At 39.9% G+C, this 18,260-nt stretch overlaps 1 long non-coding RNA gene across 1 annotated transcript; it reads right to left on the bottom strand.

Moving 5' to 3' along the window:
• Positions 1–748: 748 nt before the first annotated feature.
• Positions 749–11,775, bottom strand: LOC123384357. The gene is made up of 3 exons (XR_006595350.1): positions 10,862–11,775; positions 2,765–2,851; positions 749–1,625 (listed from the first exon to the last, which is right to left on the bottom strand). It is a non-coding gene; the product is annotated as an uncharacterized LOC123384357 (long non-coding RNA).
• Between the last annotated feature and the right edge of the window lie 6,485 nt (positions 11,776–18,260).

The following is an 18,260-nucleotide window of genomic DNA, read 5'->3' as shown; positions in this document are numbered from 1 at the left end:
TGCCCTCCTACCAAGCCACCTGCATGCCAACTGCTGAATTGCTCTGTCACCTTCCTCATCACTGCACATTTATCTGGAATATTTTGCCCAGTTAATTCAGAAGCAGCCTCTCAGTGCCAACTTTGACGACACACTGGGCATCAAAATAACCAGATTCCAACTAGGAATCTTGTTGGTGAGCCCTTATGTCCTTGATCTAGACACAGCAACACTGAAGCCAAACTTGTGCTCTAGTGTCTTCTAACACTCAGTGACAGAGGATTTTGTCCAGAGCATAGGAGCCAGGTTCCTGGGTGGGATTCATGTAAACCTTTAAGTATAACCATGGGCATGAATCCTCGTGTGAATGTCTTCTGATATATATTCAGTTGAGAACCATTAAACTAGCCAATTGGTAATCCTTAAAATTTAAAGCTGAACAAGAACACACACACACACACACACACACACACACACACACACACACACACACACATTTAAAGCTGAACAAGTCCTTAATGACAGACCTTAATGAACAAGAGCTTAATGACAGCTTGAGTAAGTCCTGAAGCCAAAGCCCTTACGTGATCAAGCCCCACCTCAGCATTTCAATATCCATAAACCTCCAGAAGCACCAGCTTGTACTCAAAGTGCTTGCCTTTTTGGGGCTACCTGGACACTTAAATTTTGAGGCCAGCCCTAGATCATCCAACCAGCCACCATGTGTGATAATCCTATGGTTCTCTTAAAATAATTCAGTGGGCTATTAATAACTAGTTAAACACCAACAACAACTTTTCTGTGGCCAAAAATCTTTGGGAAACTCAGGTTAAACAAAATTAAACTTCTATTTATTGTAAACTCTCAACACATTTTCAGATGCTAATATGACTCTCCATGAGAGAATGCCAACAGAACTTTTTCTCAAGAGAAGTTCACAAGATTAGTCCCTCATAAAACATACTGTATGGAACTCCCTGTGAATCAACAGTTTGTCTGTTCATCCTTGGACCACTCCACTAGCACAGCTGTGGCCCTGAATTGAAACGAAATAAATTGGAATGGAACGACACAGCACAGAGTGCAGTGGAATCAAATTAAATCAGGTGGAGTAGAATGCCTGAGAACACTGGTATCTTGCCATAAGAATACAACAGGGCCCTAGATGAAATCTAGTTTCAGCTTCTAGGACAAACTGTACATAAAATTGTATCTGTTCCCTGTCCTCACTATCAAAGAAGGCTATGTCCTCTGGCTGAACAGATAAATGTTAGGTAAACATATGCTCTCATGTAGCAAGATACTCAACAGATGCAAGAATGTGTCCTAGATACCCAGCAGACAGATACTGCTAGAATCAAGGAAGCCTTCAGAGATCTGCTTCCACAGAAACATGGAGACTTAGCCTTGCTCTGTCCCCAGTTTCTCCAGGTTTTCCTCAACCTCCCAAGTATTACAATCCTGTGCCAATCCCCATAATTCTGAAACTTCTCAGGACAACAGATAAGAGCCATTGTGTTCCACTGCCCTGAAAATAGACACACTTTCTAGAATCCAAGAATCAAGGCTGTTGTACAAGAATCCATGAGTGGATCTAGCTGCATCCTCCAAGTCCAAGAAGTCTTTTTTGAGCAGTTCCTTCTTGTCTGTAAAAAAAAACAAAAACAAAAACAAACAAACAAACAAACAAAAAACCCTCCACACACATGCACACAAAACAGTACCTGCCACGTGTCTGGTTACTCAGAAGATAGCTGAAATGCCACTACCCCGGGATCTAAAAGGTGGAATTATATTGAGATTCTGGGGTCCCTAATAGCAATCAGTTCTGGTCACATGGCTTTATTCCTTTCTGATCAGCCACTTCCCATTGTATTCCATAATTCTAGTAAACAGAGCTTTCTCTAGACCCCATATCTGAGTCTCAGAGTTGACTGGTTTCTCCTATCTTTTACCATCCTCCAATATTTCTAGGAACTATAGTTCTACCCACACACTCCATCCAGTCCCTGTGGAAAGCAGTGTAGTCCTACTACATTTCTTTATTTTGAACTCTATCTAATTTCTGAGGCCCCAAACTTTTCCTCTTGCCAAATATCCCTGATCCTCACTGATAATCAATTTTCTTGGACCCACTAGTACTTTCAGGTGCTGGGAAAACCTCCCCCAGACAGTCTCCTGAGGCCTATACTTAAGCCTTGGCCTATTGCACTTCTGATTAAGCCTTGCTTTTAACACCTCTGGCTCCACTCTGGACATATGTGCAGCAAAACACGTAGGCTTTGAAAAGGAAGACAATCTCAGATTCTAGAAAACCCAGCTTATATTCTATATGTGCACAATTTCTAAAGTGATCAATTCTTCAAAGTCAGAGACACACCCATCAACTAGTCAACAGGTTCCAGCTCCAGATTATTTGATTTCACAACAAGAAGGGCTGTTCAGAGGAATGATTCATATTCACATGGCCCAAGCACTCTCCGTTGAGATCTGAATTTCCAGGGTGAAATGTATCTCCTGGCTATTTAGAATTCTCCATGTCTCTAACTGTGCTCCTAGCTTGGAAACTGTTGGGTCCTTGGACCAGCAGAGAATTCTTGACGTGTGATGCTTCCATGGGAAGTACTATTTCAATAACAGAAGGCTAACACATCTGATGGGCAGACTGCCCACTGGGCCATCTTGTCTGCCAACACTCCTACATATATTAAGGTTCTTTTGTGAGATAAAGAGGTTGGACACCTGGATCCTTCCAAAAACAAAACAAAATTAAAGCTGTAATTACCTGTCTGCGCTGTTCAAGGCAATCTACCCCGCTGTCCTTTTGGTTTTACTGGTGACAAGCAGATGTCACCCAGAGCAATTTGGAAACCTGAGCAAAGAGAATTCAGATAAGATTCAAAAGTAGAACTTAACCCAAAATATAACCTACTTGCCAGACAGTGAATATAGGAGCTAAGAGAGAGGGAACTTGAAGTAAAGAGGCTCATAATGACCCTGACAGGCCCCACCTTTCCAGCACTATCTCTCCTCTTACTTGAGACTGACAAGGCTGAGGCTAGTCCTGCCCCAGATTCTGAGGTCTTCATGGGAATTGAAGGTACTCTATAAACTCTTGGAATTAAATTTCAGATAAAATTTGCTGCATCAAATTTAACAGTTAGATCTCCTGTTTTGTTCCTACAATCAAGCCATCATTTTAGTCCCCTATCTTGAAGCCTATGCTGGATTTTCCTGTTTTGCTAATAACATAGAGACCTGAAGCCAAATTCATTTCTGAGAGTTGCTCTCAAATAAGTACTGCTACATCTCCTTGATGTGAGCAGATATTTTGCCTGCTTGGAGCCCCATATAATGACCTCTTTGTCAATCCATTTCTTGATGAGATATACCCTGTATCTCTTGAGACCTCGCAAAGTTTAACCATAAAAAAAATCAGTTATTGACCACTCTGTGGACATTCTGCTGGCCATGGCTAATGGCCCCATCACCTACAACTGAGTCTGTTCCCAAAGATCCCCCAATTTCTGGTTTCAATCCTCTCTCAGATTGCCCCTTCTATTTTCAGCAACACTAATAGTTTCCATCTTCCTGAGAGAGCTATAGTACTCCATTCTGCCTTGCATTCCAGTGAGTTGTTTTCAAGCCTATCTCGTCTATTTTCTTTTAAGATCCTTGAAGGAAGAGACAAATATTATTCCTCATTCAGTTCCACAGTGTTTTTAATGTTTGGGTTTTTCTCTTTTCTTTTTCTTTTTTTCTTTTTTTACATAGTAGATACTTAAAAAGTGTTTGTTGAGTGAATGAAAGAATGAAAAATGAAAGAAAGAAAAAAAAGAAAGAAAGAAATGAATCAGAACCTCTCCTATCAAAAAGAGGTGTCCAGTTGTGCCCTTTGGTATGACCCACAAAACTGTCAAGTATGGAATAGATGCAGAAATATAGATACACATACAACTAGGGGGTCATTAACATTAGCTCAAAAAAAACCTTGGGATACAGATCATCCACAATGGACTAGAACCCAGGCCAATTTTCTAAAGGATCATAGTAATTTCAAAATCTTTCTGTAAAGAAAGAGAACAATGAATGCTAACTTGTTCAATGAAACCACCGAGCTACAATAGACATTCCTGAACTACTCTTAAAGTCCCTACAGAGGCTCATATGAGGTCCATCAAGGCTGGACTGAAAAAAGGGAGGGTAGACAGTGCATGGGAAACGAAGGTTAAGAGTAAAGGGAGGAGAACATGTCTGAAGGCTATGATTCCCCCCACCCCCACCTCAGCCAAAGCTGCTTTAATCGTCTCACTTTTAAAATATTAGCCTTTCTTATAAAATTTCTTTTGAGAACCATGTTCTGATTCTAAAAATGCATAAAGCCCACGGAGATAAATGATCATTCAGGCCTCACAATTCAATTTTAACCACTTATAACATTTCACTTTGCTTTTATTTTTGGTCCTAAAAAAGTATTTCATATAATTTTTAAAAATTGAAGTTTCAATCTCCATATTCATAGCAATTTAAATGTGTCCAGAGAGTCAGTCTGACAATATCACAGAGTATATATATATTAGGTACATGGTTGATACTGACTGATTAAATAATCTGAAAGCTTTTGGTAGATGGATCCTGCACTGCAAAATGTCAAACATGGGGCTTCAGTTACCCTAACTCTGGGTAAATGGAGTAATGCTCCTTGTTAGGCATCACAATTGTTTATGCATCTTAAGCCTTCAGTTTCCCCCCTTATCTGTATCTGAGCCCTTTCCTAGCCCCTCCCGTCTTGAGCCATTGCTAAGAGACTGGTTTTAATCTTGACATTCTTTGGCAGAGTAGTTCATCCACTTAAATTACACTCCAGAAAATAGCATATCCCTAAAGATTAGTGATGTTGTGCATTTTTTCATATACATGTTAGACATGTGTATGTCTTCTTTTGAGAAATATCTATTCAGGTAATTGGCCAATTTTTTAATCAGGTTATTTGTTTCCTTGCTATAGAGTTAAGTTCCTTACATATTTTAGCTGTTATCAGATGTACTGTTTGTAAATATTTTCTCCCATTCTGTGGCTGTCTCTTCATTCTGTTGATTGTTTCTTTGCTATGCTGTAGCTTTTTAGTTTGATGCAATCCTGTTTGTATATTTTTGCTTCTGTTTCCTGTACTTTTTGGGGTCATATCCAAGAAATCATTGCACAGGCCAATGCCAAGAAGCTTTTTCCTTATGTTTTCTTCTAGTAGTTTTACAGTTTCTGGCTTTAATACATTTTGAGTTGATTTTGTATATAGTGTGAAGAATCCAATTTCATTCTTCTGCATGTGGATGTCCAGTTTTCCCAATACCACTTATTGAAGAGATTATCATTTCCTCATTGTGTGTTCTGACCACCTATGCAGAAGATAAACTGTAAACATGTGGATTTATTTTTGGATCCTCTATTCTGTTTTATTAGACTGATGTCTGTTTTTATGCCAGTACCATATTGTTTTAATTACTGTAACTTTGTAGTATATTTTGAAATCAGGTAGTGTTATGCCTTCAGCTTTCTTCTTGCTCAAGATTGTGTTGGATGAATGAATTTTAGGATTCTTTTACCTCATAAAAATGCAACAGACTCTGTATGTTGATTTGGTATCCTTCAACTTTACTGAATTTGTTTATTAGATTATTTCACTGGTGATTTCTACCAAAAATTTAAGAATTAACACCAGTTCACAAACTCTTTCTAAAAAATAAAGAGGTAACCCTTCCAAACTCATTTTATGAGGCCAGCATTACCCTTATGCCAAAGTGACACAAAAACACAGTAAGAAAACTACAAGCCAATATCTTTGATGAACATAGGTGCAAAGATCCTCAATAGAATACTAGCAAAGTGAATTCAACAACACATTAAGAGGGTCATACAACACGATTAAGTGGACTTTATTTCTGGGATGCAAGGATGGCTTAATATACACAAAACAATAGATGTGATACACCACATTAACTGAATGAAGTATAAAAATCACATGATAATGTCAATAGATACAGGAAATGTAGCTGACAAAATCCAACATTCTTACATGGTAAACAAACAAACAAAAAAAACCCAAAACAAAACAAAAAACAAAAGAACCTCAACAAATTATAGAGGGAATGTTGCTCAACATAACAAAGGCTGTCTGTGACAAGCCCACAGCTAACATCATACTCAATGCTGAAAATCTGAAAGCTTTCCTCTAAGGTCAAAAACAAGACAAGTGTGTCCACTCTCACCACTTCTATTCAACATGGCACTAGAAGTCTCCACAGAAACCAGGCAAGAAAAATAAAAGGTATCCAATCAGAAAGGAAGAAATTATGCTGTTTGCAGATGATATGATCTAGTACACAGAAAAGCCTAACACCACCACTTAAAATCTGTTAGAATAATAAATTCAGTAAAGTTGTAGAACACAAAAATCAACTTTCATGTTTTTAAATAACCAGTAGAAACTACAACTAACAGAATTGATAACATTCTCGAGAGAGAGAGCCAAAAGACAAAATAACAAATGATATATCCTGTGCCTGTTTTAGGAGAGAAGAGATGGATTGTAGGCTGCAGACTCTAAGGCGACTAAGGAACATTGGGGAGTGCCAGTATACCACAAAAATTAAGCAGTGAGACTCTGCAATCATGGGAAAAAACTGCATTCAAATTCTGCTCTCACTACCTAATAGCTGTCTTTGGGCAAGTTACTTAAACTCTCTGATATACACTTACCCAACACCTAGCACATGGCAATCTCTCAACAAAGATCTATGAAATTGACCTTAACCAAAAATAGTTTCCCCTTTCCCCATCTTCCTAACATATATGCCATTAGGTTCTCCCTTAATTGGCAAAGTTGAAGGATTCTATGGAAGTGAAAATATTATTTGACAAGGGTAAAAATTTTTTCCTTTCATTATTAAAATGTAATACTTTATGGTGAATAAAGATGTACCACAAGAATAACAGGCATTTAAGAGGAAGAGAAAGATATAAAAAGTAGAAAGAAGAGGCATAGAAAGTAAACTTCATTCATTTCACAATTTTTCCTAGAAACAACCAGTTCTCACATAAGGCCCCATCAAACATCCAATAAAAACTGGGTTCAAGGGGCCCTTGGGTGGCTCAGTGGGTTAAGCATCAGACGTCAGATCAGGTCATGATCTCACGGTTTGTGAATTCAAGCTCTGTGTCAGGCTCTGCACTGAGAGCGCCGAGCTTCAAGCCTGCTTCAGATTCTGTGTCTCCCAGCCCCTCCCCACTTGTACTCACAGTCAGTCTGTCTGTCTGTCTCTCTGTCTCTCTCTCAAAAATAAACACTAAAAAAAAAAAAAAACTGGATTCAAGACAAAAGAGAAACAGAAGATATGTGTTTCTAAGGTTATAAACAAAAGCCTGATGTACCTCCAGCTTTGGGAGTCATTTATATTTCTAATAGTATTTTAACATTTTCCTTATTAGCCTAAGTTTCTTTTCTCTAGTTCAGGGAAATACAGAATGAAAATAAAATTTAGTGAAACACTGTGCTTAATGAAAAAAGCCAGTCACAAAGGACACATATTGATTGGCTGGGGTTAAGGGATAAGGAAAAGTTGTGGGGTAGGGCAGTATGTGAAAGCTAAGACAGACACAGTTCCTTTTTGGGGTGATGAAAAAAAATTAAATTGATTGTAATAGATGCAGAATTCTAAATATGCTAAAAATCATTAAATGAGTAAATTGTATAGGTGTATTATATCTCAATAAAACAGTTTTAAAAATTCAGTTAGTTTTACTTCATGTACACTCCCTGAAAGTTACAGGAAATGACTCAAACATATTGTTTCCTATAAAATTTCTTTTATATTGTCCTTCCTCGAGCAGAGAGCTTGGGTAAATGTGGAAGCAAAAGACATATCATTCAGTAAATATTAGTCCCTGAGAGCAAGGTGCTTTCAATGCAGAAGTGTAGACAGATGTTAAGCAAATAAGCATTCAAAAATGTGAGTACAATATTGTGTTGAAGGATCATGACACAAATGAATTATTGGGCATCAGGCCAATGCTGCCTCTTCATTCTGAGTTTCCACTCTATGCCTCTGTGGCCACCTGTGCCATATTTTGGATTTGAGACTGTAAGTATTTTGAGGGTAGAAACTGCCTTATCCATTCCTGGATATAGTTCTCAGAACAGCAAAATGAACATAATAGATTTTTAATATACATTATTGACTAAATAACACAATTAAAAAAATCTATCACTACTCAAAATACATAGACTTTGGTTCAAAATAGTGAAAAGGTCTGCCTTCAACAACTGCATTCTTCAGTTAAAACAGAGAATATGTTCTTCTTCTCCAATAGGCCACTTTTAAATATTTTTGTTAGCTGTAACTACTGCAGGTGTCTATCATTTCTGGAAAATTCTTTTTCCTCTCCATATAAGTACATTTAAATCACAGCTGCTGCTTTTGGAGCCTGATTTTTTTCCCCCTCAGGAGGCAAACTCAAGCAATGCTTCTCAAACTTTAACGTGCATATGAATCACGTGTGGATCTTTTTATAAAGCAAGTTCTGATTCAGTGGGTCTGGGTGGGGCCTGGGAATCTGTGTCTCTATGGAGCTCCAAGGCAATGCTGATACAGCTGGCCTGAGACCACCCTTTATATAGCAAGGCCATGGCACATGGAGTCAGCAGAGGATCTCTGATGCTACTTTCATTACAAAGGATTCCTTTCTTTTATTAGAATATCAAAGTAGCTTTGAGTCTCTAAAATAGAGGTTGGAAAATAGTGACCAAATGTGAAATCAAGCTCCAGGATGGACATTTTTTCTCCCCTCACAAAGCACTTTTAAAATACTGAGGGGTGCTTGGGTGGCTCAATTTAAGTGACTGACTTCGGCTCAGGTCATGATCTCACGGTTCATGAGTTCGAGCCCTGTATCAGGTTCTGTACTGACAGCTCAGAGCCTGGAGCCTGCTTCAGATTCTGTGTCTCCCTCTCTCTCTCTCTCTCTGCCCTTCCCCTGCTTGTACTCTCTCTCTCAAAAATAAATAAACGTTAAAAATTTTTTAAAAATATTGCAACAAGTTGGCCACATTAAATATGGGAGAATTTCATGTGAAAACCCAGATTCTTGATTTCTCCTACAAAGTCAGAAACTTTATTTTCCTGCTCCCATACTCCCACAAGACACCAAAAACATACACTCTTGTTGTCCACTATCCCCCTTATGGGCCACTCGCCTCTGTGGATGTTGGGTTTTTAGCCCCATCTCTAAACATTAAGGACTGAAGAGCCTTACTGAAAAGCCCAGTGCCCTCTCTGTATAACAAGTTAACAAGAGGAGACAAAATGATGGGGATCATTTATATCCTAGGTGTTGATCATGCTAAAGATAAAACACTGGCTAACCTTACAGAAATTTGGCTCTGCAGTTTAAATCATTGTTCTTAGAAACTCTTTTTAATACATGGCATTCCCTAAGAGAAAATATTTTGAATTTTAAAAAGCAGAGTAAAGGGAAACACAGTCTTCTGAGAAACATTAGCAACTTCTGAAAAGAGCAAAATGTATTCAGATTCCTCTGGTTCATACACTCCTGGTTGGTAATCTAATTCCTCACACTCTGAGGGCTTTGTCCAGCTTTGTTGACTTACCCATGGCTTCACTTTGATAAAAATAAATTCTGGTGCAGTTGGAATCATGGTAAACAAGTTCCTTCTCATATCACTTCCTGTTTTCCCTTTGCTTGGGACCTTGTTAATTGTTTACAGAAGGGTCTGAAATATTCTAATGATGCATTCTATTTCCCTTTCTTGGTGGAACTTCAACCAAAGACATTCTCCATCACTCCTCCTGGTCAGCAAGAGCTTAGGACTACATAAAAAATATCTTCTAAAAAAGAAAATAAAAAACCCTTCAATTTACTCAAATGCTCAAACTAACAAATATGTAATAAGCCCTTACTGTGATCATTATTTAAACACCATATACAACATATGTTACTGTACCTTTTCCCTGCAAAGGATAAAATTAAATAAAAAGCATACTTATGGAATTTTTAATGTCGGGGAAAACACTATGACCCTTAAATCAAGACAGTAAACTCCCTGTGACCTCCATAAAGTACTATTTGAGTATAAATACTTGAGCATTTATTCATTCAGTCAGGACTGTCTGAGATTGGATTTCCTAAAGCAAGGGGATCAAGTGCAAGTAAATTAGGTGGGAGGCAATCTCAGGAAATGCTGCTGGAGGTGGAAAGTAAGGTAGGAAAAGAAGGGAAGAAAATAAAGATGATGTGATACCTTATACCCCTAGTACCTCTCATAGTTAAAGGGGCAGCACACCTGCTCTGCAATCACCTGGGCACACAGAGTTCTAGGACCAACAGGCAATGGGTGGGCCTCCACCCTGACACCTGAACAGCACACTGGAATTCAGTATCCACAGTCTGCAGGGTGCCCACATTTCACAGGCACACAACAATGTCCCAAGACAAAGGCTTAAGGCTCCCTCTCCCTGGATCATGAAACTATATAAGCCAGGAGACATTTTCACAACTCAACCTGGGCACCTTACCCATTGAAAGAAATGATCTTCTCAGTACAACAAGGGTCCAAGAGAAAACCTGGCCATTACTCCCAGAACCCAAGCTATACTATCAAGTACACTGGCTACAGCTGGTCCTAAGGCACTTTGGCTACCCATCTGAACACTGTTATCCAGGAGGTAGGGCTTAGTCAATTTAGTACACTTCCTGAAGCATGATTTACCAAAAAAACAAAACAAAACAAAGATAAAGAAAGAAAAGAAAAGAAATAAGCACATGAACACATACACAGACACACTCACAAAAAGACCCAGGCACTCACCCACATCCTCTTGGCCAGGTATTCCTCCCAGCAGCAGAGACCAGTCTTGAATTTGTCCCAGGAGACCATCACTGCCTGTTTCTCCAGCCTTCCCCTAAAGAACAGCCTCAGCCCGCTGCTCTCTCTTGCCAGCACAATGCCAGCATCCTGCGACAGGGAAGCTGGCCCCTTCACCCAAGGCCCTTCGTTCAGGAAATGTTCTCCTCTTTGAACACCAAGAAGAACTGCCAGGCCAAAGCTAGAGCCTGGTGTCAGGGTGGGGGATATGGTGCATGTGGAGTGTGGGGCTTCCCAGGAAGGCAACCAGGAGCCTACAGGGCAAGCTCAGGGTGGCTTCAGGTGGGCAGAGGTGTAAGTCGTGGGTCCTTAAGCAGGAAGAGCCTCAGCTGAGACGAGAATATCTGGGAGACTCAGATAATGGCGGACTAAAGCCCTAGGCACAGCCGTGAGGAAGCCTGATCTCAGGAGATGTATGGGGGCCGGCAGGGAGTCCTGGGATGAGAAACACCTGTGTGTCCAGGTGCTAGAACCTCTTTGCATTGCTGGACTCCTCCTTCTAGAGTCTGGCTCATACCTCTCATCAGCCAAACCTTGATTCTTTTGGATGCCTCGCCCCCGACTCAGAGTCACAGAGCACCAGCAGCTCACCAAGGGCCTAGCCAGATGTAAGCCAAAGGCTTGCGCCAAAAACTGCAGGGCCTAGACCGCTGAGGCCAGAATGGGAGAATGACCTGTGCATGTGTAGGCTGCAAATCTAGAGCCTCTCAGATGCTTAAGGCCCTGAGGCAGCAATGGGAATCGCTGGCCCAGAGCTCTGGGACCCCAGTCTGACATCTGCCAAAGTGCAAGGCTGCTACCACCCAAACACATCTTCTTGTTCTGAAATCAGAAAATAATGTGTCCGGCCAGCAGAGGACCTGAATGGGAGCCTGACTCATAATACCCAGTGCTGTCCATGCTTGTCCACAGCCTCCTCCTCTTCCTGCACACCTGAGGAGGGGGGCCTGCAGACAACACTCTGCCCTGTGCTCACATTTCCAGGTGAAGTGGACGTCCATTATGGCTGCAGTCGTTTATTCTAGTTCATCGTTGGCTATTGTGTGAAAATAGTCTATGTTCCTCCAAAACCAGAGCCTGAGATAAAGATCCCCTAAACAGAGGCACCTGGCTCAGTAGGAGAAGTGTCAGACTTCCGTTCAGGCCATGATCCCTGGTTTGGTTCCGGAGTTCGAGCCCCTCATCGGGCTCTACTGTCAGCAGGGTGCCCACTTCAGATTCAATGTCCCCCTCTGTCTCTGTGCCTCCCTTGCTTGCACTCTCTCTCTCTCTCAAAACTAAATAAGCATTTTTTAAAATCCCGTAAACAGGAGTGAGGAAATCAGGAGAGTGAAACAGGAAAGAAGGACACATGGATGTAAGGGGCATCATTAAGGTCACCTCTATGGGCAATGGAGGCTTGATTTTGACACTCAGCGTAGATGCTTAGTAAACATATGTTTAGTGAATGAATGGGCCCACAGAATGGGCAATGGGGATAGAAGTTCTTTGAGCTTTCTAACCCAGCCCTTTGTTTAAGTTCAGATGTCACATGATGACAAGTAAAGTGAACACAAGGGAATCAGAACCAAATAGAATGCATATTAGGGTGTTCTTATGGAACGGGAAATGCAAGTGTGAGTGGTTTTTGGTGAGCAAGGCTTCTGTCATCTGAGACACATGTTAGCAGGTTCCAGCTTACAGGGATTTATGTCAATGAATGTCAAGGTGATGAAAAGTAACAGCTACCACAGCTGTTGTTTGTTGAACCTCCTGCTTAAAAAAGCATCTCCCTTAGGATGTTTTTCAAACATTTTAAATTTATATCCAAAACCAAACCCCTAACTTCTACCCCACACTTCAAGTACTCTTCCCTCAGTCTTTCCCATCTTAGCTATAGAAGACTGGCTTGATTTCCCTCCCACACATCAGTAAATCCTACCTTCTCTTTCCTCAGACTATAGCTGAAGTAAAACCACTTCTCCCCCTGAGACCCTCAGTTCTCTATTTCAAGACACCATCATCACTAGCCTAGATTTTTGCAATAGCTTTCTGCTATTCTCATCATAATAATTATATCCCACCAAGATCACTTTCCTGGAGACCTTCTCTGACATGTAGCTTTATGACAATATCAAAGGTCCTGATTCCACCCGGCTGCTCTCAAAAAGCACAAACTATTTATAGCATCACTTGGGCCCTCCCTCACTTTACTCTCAGCTCTGTTCCCGGATTTTTTGGCTTCCACTTTGCTCTGAGTTTCACCTACTAATTCTAGATTTGCACGTGCCTTTTGGATGTGTTGACAGAGGCTGGTTTGCCGCGGTGGAGTTCTGCCATTTTGGGCTATTAAATTTAGCTCACACTGACTTTCCTGGACCACCATTCCTTAAAGCCCTGAGAGTAAACTAGTCCATCTTTACTTCTGTTCTCTGTATATGAACCAGATGCCATCCAGTATAATAAACATCCAGGCACATTCTGATTTTATAGGAAAAAAGCACATGAATAGGAATGAGTACCACAATAAAAGTTTTCTTAAGACAAAGTGGATCAAAGGACTTGGTGATTATGCCATTCTCAACTTTAAATGGGAATTCTGGTATGTCAGGACCCAAGTGTTTAGACATTTAATGCCCCAGAAGACATCTCTGGCCACCAGAAATTACTAGAATTACCAATCGTTTTGAAGGAAGTCTGTAAAAGAAGACAATCACTACCAAAATTAGGAAATTAAGTACCAACAATCAGAAAATCTTATACCTATTAAATATCTTTCATGTTCTGAGGGAACTACCATTACAATTTTGCAACATCTCAGTTGGAAGCACCTAAATTTCCTGACATGAGATATTGGGTTCTAAAAGCTAGCAATAGGGCATAAACTTTTTTTTTTAATTTCTGCATACAGGTAACCCAAAGTTAAGAAAGGAAGAATTAGGTACTTGATGGTACCCCTAGTCCACTGTATCATGGAGAGCTATATTCCAAACTTTTCAATGACCAGGGTTCTTTGTAATATAAATGACATCATAAGTCCTTGCATATTCAAAAACATTTCTCCATTTTTTTATACTCAAAATGAGTATATATGGGCATAAAATTCCTGAGTCAAACTTATTTTCTTTGAAGGCTTTGTGGGATTTATTGTCCCGAATTATACTATATTTACTGTGACTTACTTCTTTACTCATTATTATGTTTGAGGGGCTTATCCATTCTGATGCAAATAACTATAATTCATTCATTTTCATGTTATATAGCATTCCAATGAATCACTAGTCAAAGTTGATTTATCCATTCTGCTATTAAGGGACATTTGGGATATTTTTCTTCGGTGGCCAATACAATATGAGAATGCTACTGTGAACATTCATATTGTCTTCTGGGGTAAATGTGCATGTTTCCCTAGCATCTATGCCTAGCAATAGAATGGCTAAGTTATAGGGTGTGCCCATTTTGGACTACATTAGATGATGCCAAATTGTTTTCCAAAGTGAGTTTACAAATTCCAACTACTACCAGCAGTGTAGAAAAGTTTCACTGCCCCACTTTTTTCTACCACACTTCATATTATCTAAGTATGTTATATATAATCTAGTCACAACTCATGATTTTCATTAGTATTTCCCTGGTTAATTAAGAGGCTTTCTTTTGGATTACCTCTTTTGTGAAGTGTTTAATCAAGTCTTATGCCCACTTTTCTAATAATTTATATTTTTTATTAATTTTTCAGTGTTCTTACTATATTCTGGGTATGTTATTTATATGGTACATAACTTCCCCGAATACTGGCTAGTCTTTTGTTCTCTTTATCATTTGGTCATTTTTATATAGGCATATAATATATTGTATGATAAATATGGACTGGCTGTCCATCTCTCTATCCTTCCTGGGAGCAGACCTGGACCACAATTTCCCAGAATCCCTTGCCATTAGGTGAGTAATGTGACTAAGTTCTCTCCTGCGTGATATAGATGGAAGTGATGTGTGCCTTTCTCAGGCCTGACCCATAGAAACCTGCTATATCGATCCACTGTGCTCTTTTTCTTTCCTTCTTGTGGCCACATCCAAAGTATCCTTAGAAAGCTACCTGTTGAAGATAGAAGTATGACTTCCAGTTTATTCCGTAAATGAGTGTGTAATGGAAAGCTCTCTTGCTGAAAAGAAATAAATTCACTTATCTGTTAACAGATAAAATTTACGTATTTGTTACCATAAAATCCCACTTAATTAATATAATTACTGTAATTTTTATCTCATTTTTTAAAACCCTTCCTTAACCAGTAGTAATGAAAATATTCTCCACTTATCAACTAAAAAACATTACTGCCTAGCCTTTCATATTCAGATGTTTAATCCACCCAACTGGAATTTGTTTGTTTGTTTATGTTTTTAGAGAGAGAGAACCCAAGCATGGGAGAGGGGCAGAGGAAGAGGGAGAGAGAATCCCAAGCAGGCTCCACACTGAGAGTGATGTGGGGCTCAATCCCACGACCCTGGGCTCATAACCTGAGCCAAAATCAAAAGTCAGACACTCAACCGAGTCACCCAGGCACCCCAACTGGAATTTATTTTTGTGGATGGTACAAAGTTGGAATACTTTTGTTCTTTTTGCCAATATGGATATCCGGTTTTCCTATTACAATTCATTGAAAAACCTATCATTTCACCACTGACATGTGATACTGTCTCTGCCACATTTCAAATATCATATGAGTGTGCATCTGTTAGAGGGCTCTCTGTCCTTGGTCTATTTAGTATGCCAGGTATATTTGTCTATTGTTGCACCAAATCACACTTCCTTAATTTCCATTACTTTGAGTCTTGATGCCTTATTGTTTCCCTCAAGAGAATTTTATATATTCGTGGATTTTTACCTTTTGAATAAATTTTATATATTTTTTTAATGTTTATTTATTTTAGAGACAGAGAGAGCACAAGCAGGGTCAGGGCAGAGCGAGAGGGAGACAGAATCTGAAACAGGCTCCAGGCTCTGAGCGGTCAGCGCAGAGCCCAACGTGGGGCTTGAACTCACGAACTGTGAGATCATGACCTGAGCCGAAGCCGGACGCTCAACCGACTGAGCCACCCAGGCGCCCCCAATAAATTTTAGAATCATCTTATAAAATTCCACAATTTTAAATGTGACTACAATGATTTTTAAGACTTTATTTTTTAGAGCAGTTTTAGGTTCACAGCAAAATTAAGAGGAAAGTACAGAGATTTCTCATATATCTCCCTGCCCCCCACCCCCATCCCACACACATACACAGGAGCTGCCTACTCTACTTAACGAAAACTTAATTAGAAATTAATGGAGAGGCACCTGGGTGGTTCAGTTGGTTAAGTGTCTGACTCTTGATCTCTGCTCAGGTCGTGATCTCGTGGTTCGTGAGATTGAGCCCTGCATCAGGCTTGCACTGACACCACGGAGCCTGCTTGGGATTCTATCTCTTGAAAGGAAGAAAGGGAGAAAGAAAGGGAGAAAGAAAGGGAGAAAGGGAGAAAGGGAGAAAGGGAGGAAGAAAGAGAAAGAAAGAAAGAGAGAGAGAGAGAGAGAGAGAAAGAAAGAAAGAAAGAAAGAAAGAAAGAAAGAAAGAAAGAAAGAAAGAAGGAAAGAAAGAGAGAAAGAAAGAAAAAGGAAGAGGGAAGGAAAGAAAGAGAGAAAGAAAGAAGGAAAGAAAGAAAAGAAAGAAAGAAAGGAAAGAAAGAAAGAAGAAAGAAAGAAAGAAAGAAAGAAAGAAAGAAAGAAAGAAAGAAAGAAAGAAAGAAAGAAAGAAAGAGAGAGAAAGAAGGGAAGGGAGAAAAAAATTAATGGAGACTGCTAGCCTTCATGTAATTCACAATTCTCAAACTTTAGTAGGCATCAAAATCACTTAAAGGGCTTGTTAAAACATGATTGCTGCCCCCCCCCCCCCCGCCCTGCATTTCTGATTCAGTAGATCTGTGGTGGGAATTTGCAGTTCTAACAAGTCCCAGGTGAGACTGATGTTGTTGCTCTTCTGAAGACCACATTTTGAAAACCATTGGGGTCAACTATCAGCTGAATAGGGATCCCCATTAAACTGAATCAAAGGGAGCATTCACCACCAGGATAAACAAGAGTGGCATGTTTTGCTGCTGAGGGCTTGGTTTCATCCTCACCTGTTAGGACCAGTTCCTGCCACAGGGACAAGTGCTCAGTGAGCAGGAAAGAGATACACTTTACACTCTTCTGTTTCCTGGAAGTGGGCAAACTTTAGCAGAATAACGCCATGCTGGCTTGACCAAAGGATGTACAGACAGGTAAAAAATATCCAGGGTACACAAGTCAGAAAGAAACCAATCTCAGGACAGGTTCAGTTTCTAATCTGAAGGCAGTGGATCCAGAGAAATATCAGAGGTGACCTTCCAACCCCAAAATTTGAGCCCAACAAGGTCCTAAGAGATGAGAGAAAAAGTTTGGCATAACACAGGAGTTTTCTTACCTGGGCTGCTTTCACAGGCTGTCCACACACCTGGCAAGAGAAGTTCCTTATCTGTTCTAATTGGGCATACCAGAGAAGACGTCATGGAGAATATTGGGCTCCAGACAGCACCTGAAGAATCAAGAGGATTTTCTTCATCAGAGAGCTCTGGGTGGGACAGAATAGGAATATATGGCTGCCAAACAATCCATGCTCAGAAAAACCAAAGGACATTTTGTCTGAGAAATAGTATTTGGGAACTTCATAGACGATAAAGCAAGAGGATATGTTGATCTGGTATTTTGGATAGACTTAAATGCTAAAGACCAAGGAGTTTTGAAATTATCCTACATTTTGTTGCTCACGTCGGCAGCACATGTACTGAAATTATCCCACATTTTGGCAGCACCAAAAGTTTTTGAATAATGAGTAAAACAACCAAAGGGTAAAATTTGAAGACCACTCTGGCAGAATTGTGTAGACCATTGAAAGGGAAAAGCCTGTTAGGAAGCTACTGAAATAGCCTAGGTATAATAGATAATAAGGACTTGAATTGAATTTCATTTATTTCATCAAGCATTTATCAATGGAATAAACATTGACAATGGACATGGGCATTTTCTGGATAGTGTCCCCAGTGGATAGAATCTCAGGAGGTGAAACAGGCAAGACACTATGTCCTAGACACTGAACTGATTACAAAAGAAACATTTAAGGAATAGCAGCTTTGTGGAATCTTTGCGTTTTTTCCCCCCTGGCAAGATTAATATTAACGAAGGAGGTCTGATTTATTTCAGAAGGTGCTCTCTTTTAAGAACCCTTTAGATTTTTTGCTTCTTGATAGCAAAAACTATCTCCTCTGATAGTTCTCTGTAATCCCTGATGGTAGTGATGCAGAATACATTCTTTCTTAT

The sequence above is a fragment of the Felis catus genome, chromosome A3, assembly GCF_018350175.1.
Source record: "Felis catus isolate Fca126 chromosome A3, F.catus_Fca126_mat1.0, whole genome shotgun sequence".
In the NCBI taxonomy this organism is placed as follows: domain Eukaryota; kingdom Metazoa; phylum Chordata; class Mammalia; order Carnivora; family Felidae; genus Felis; species Felis catus.
The sequence above is the reverse complement of the archived record's forward strand: the minus strand, read 5'-3'. Positions and strand labels throughout refer to the sequence as shown.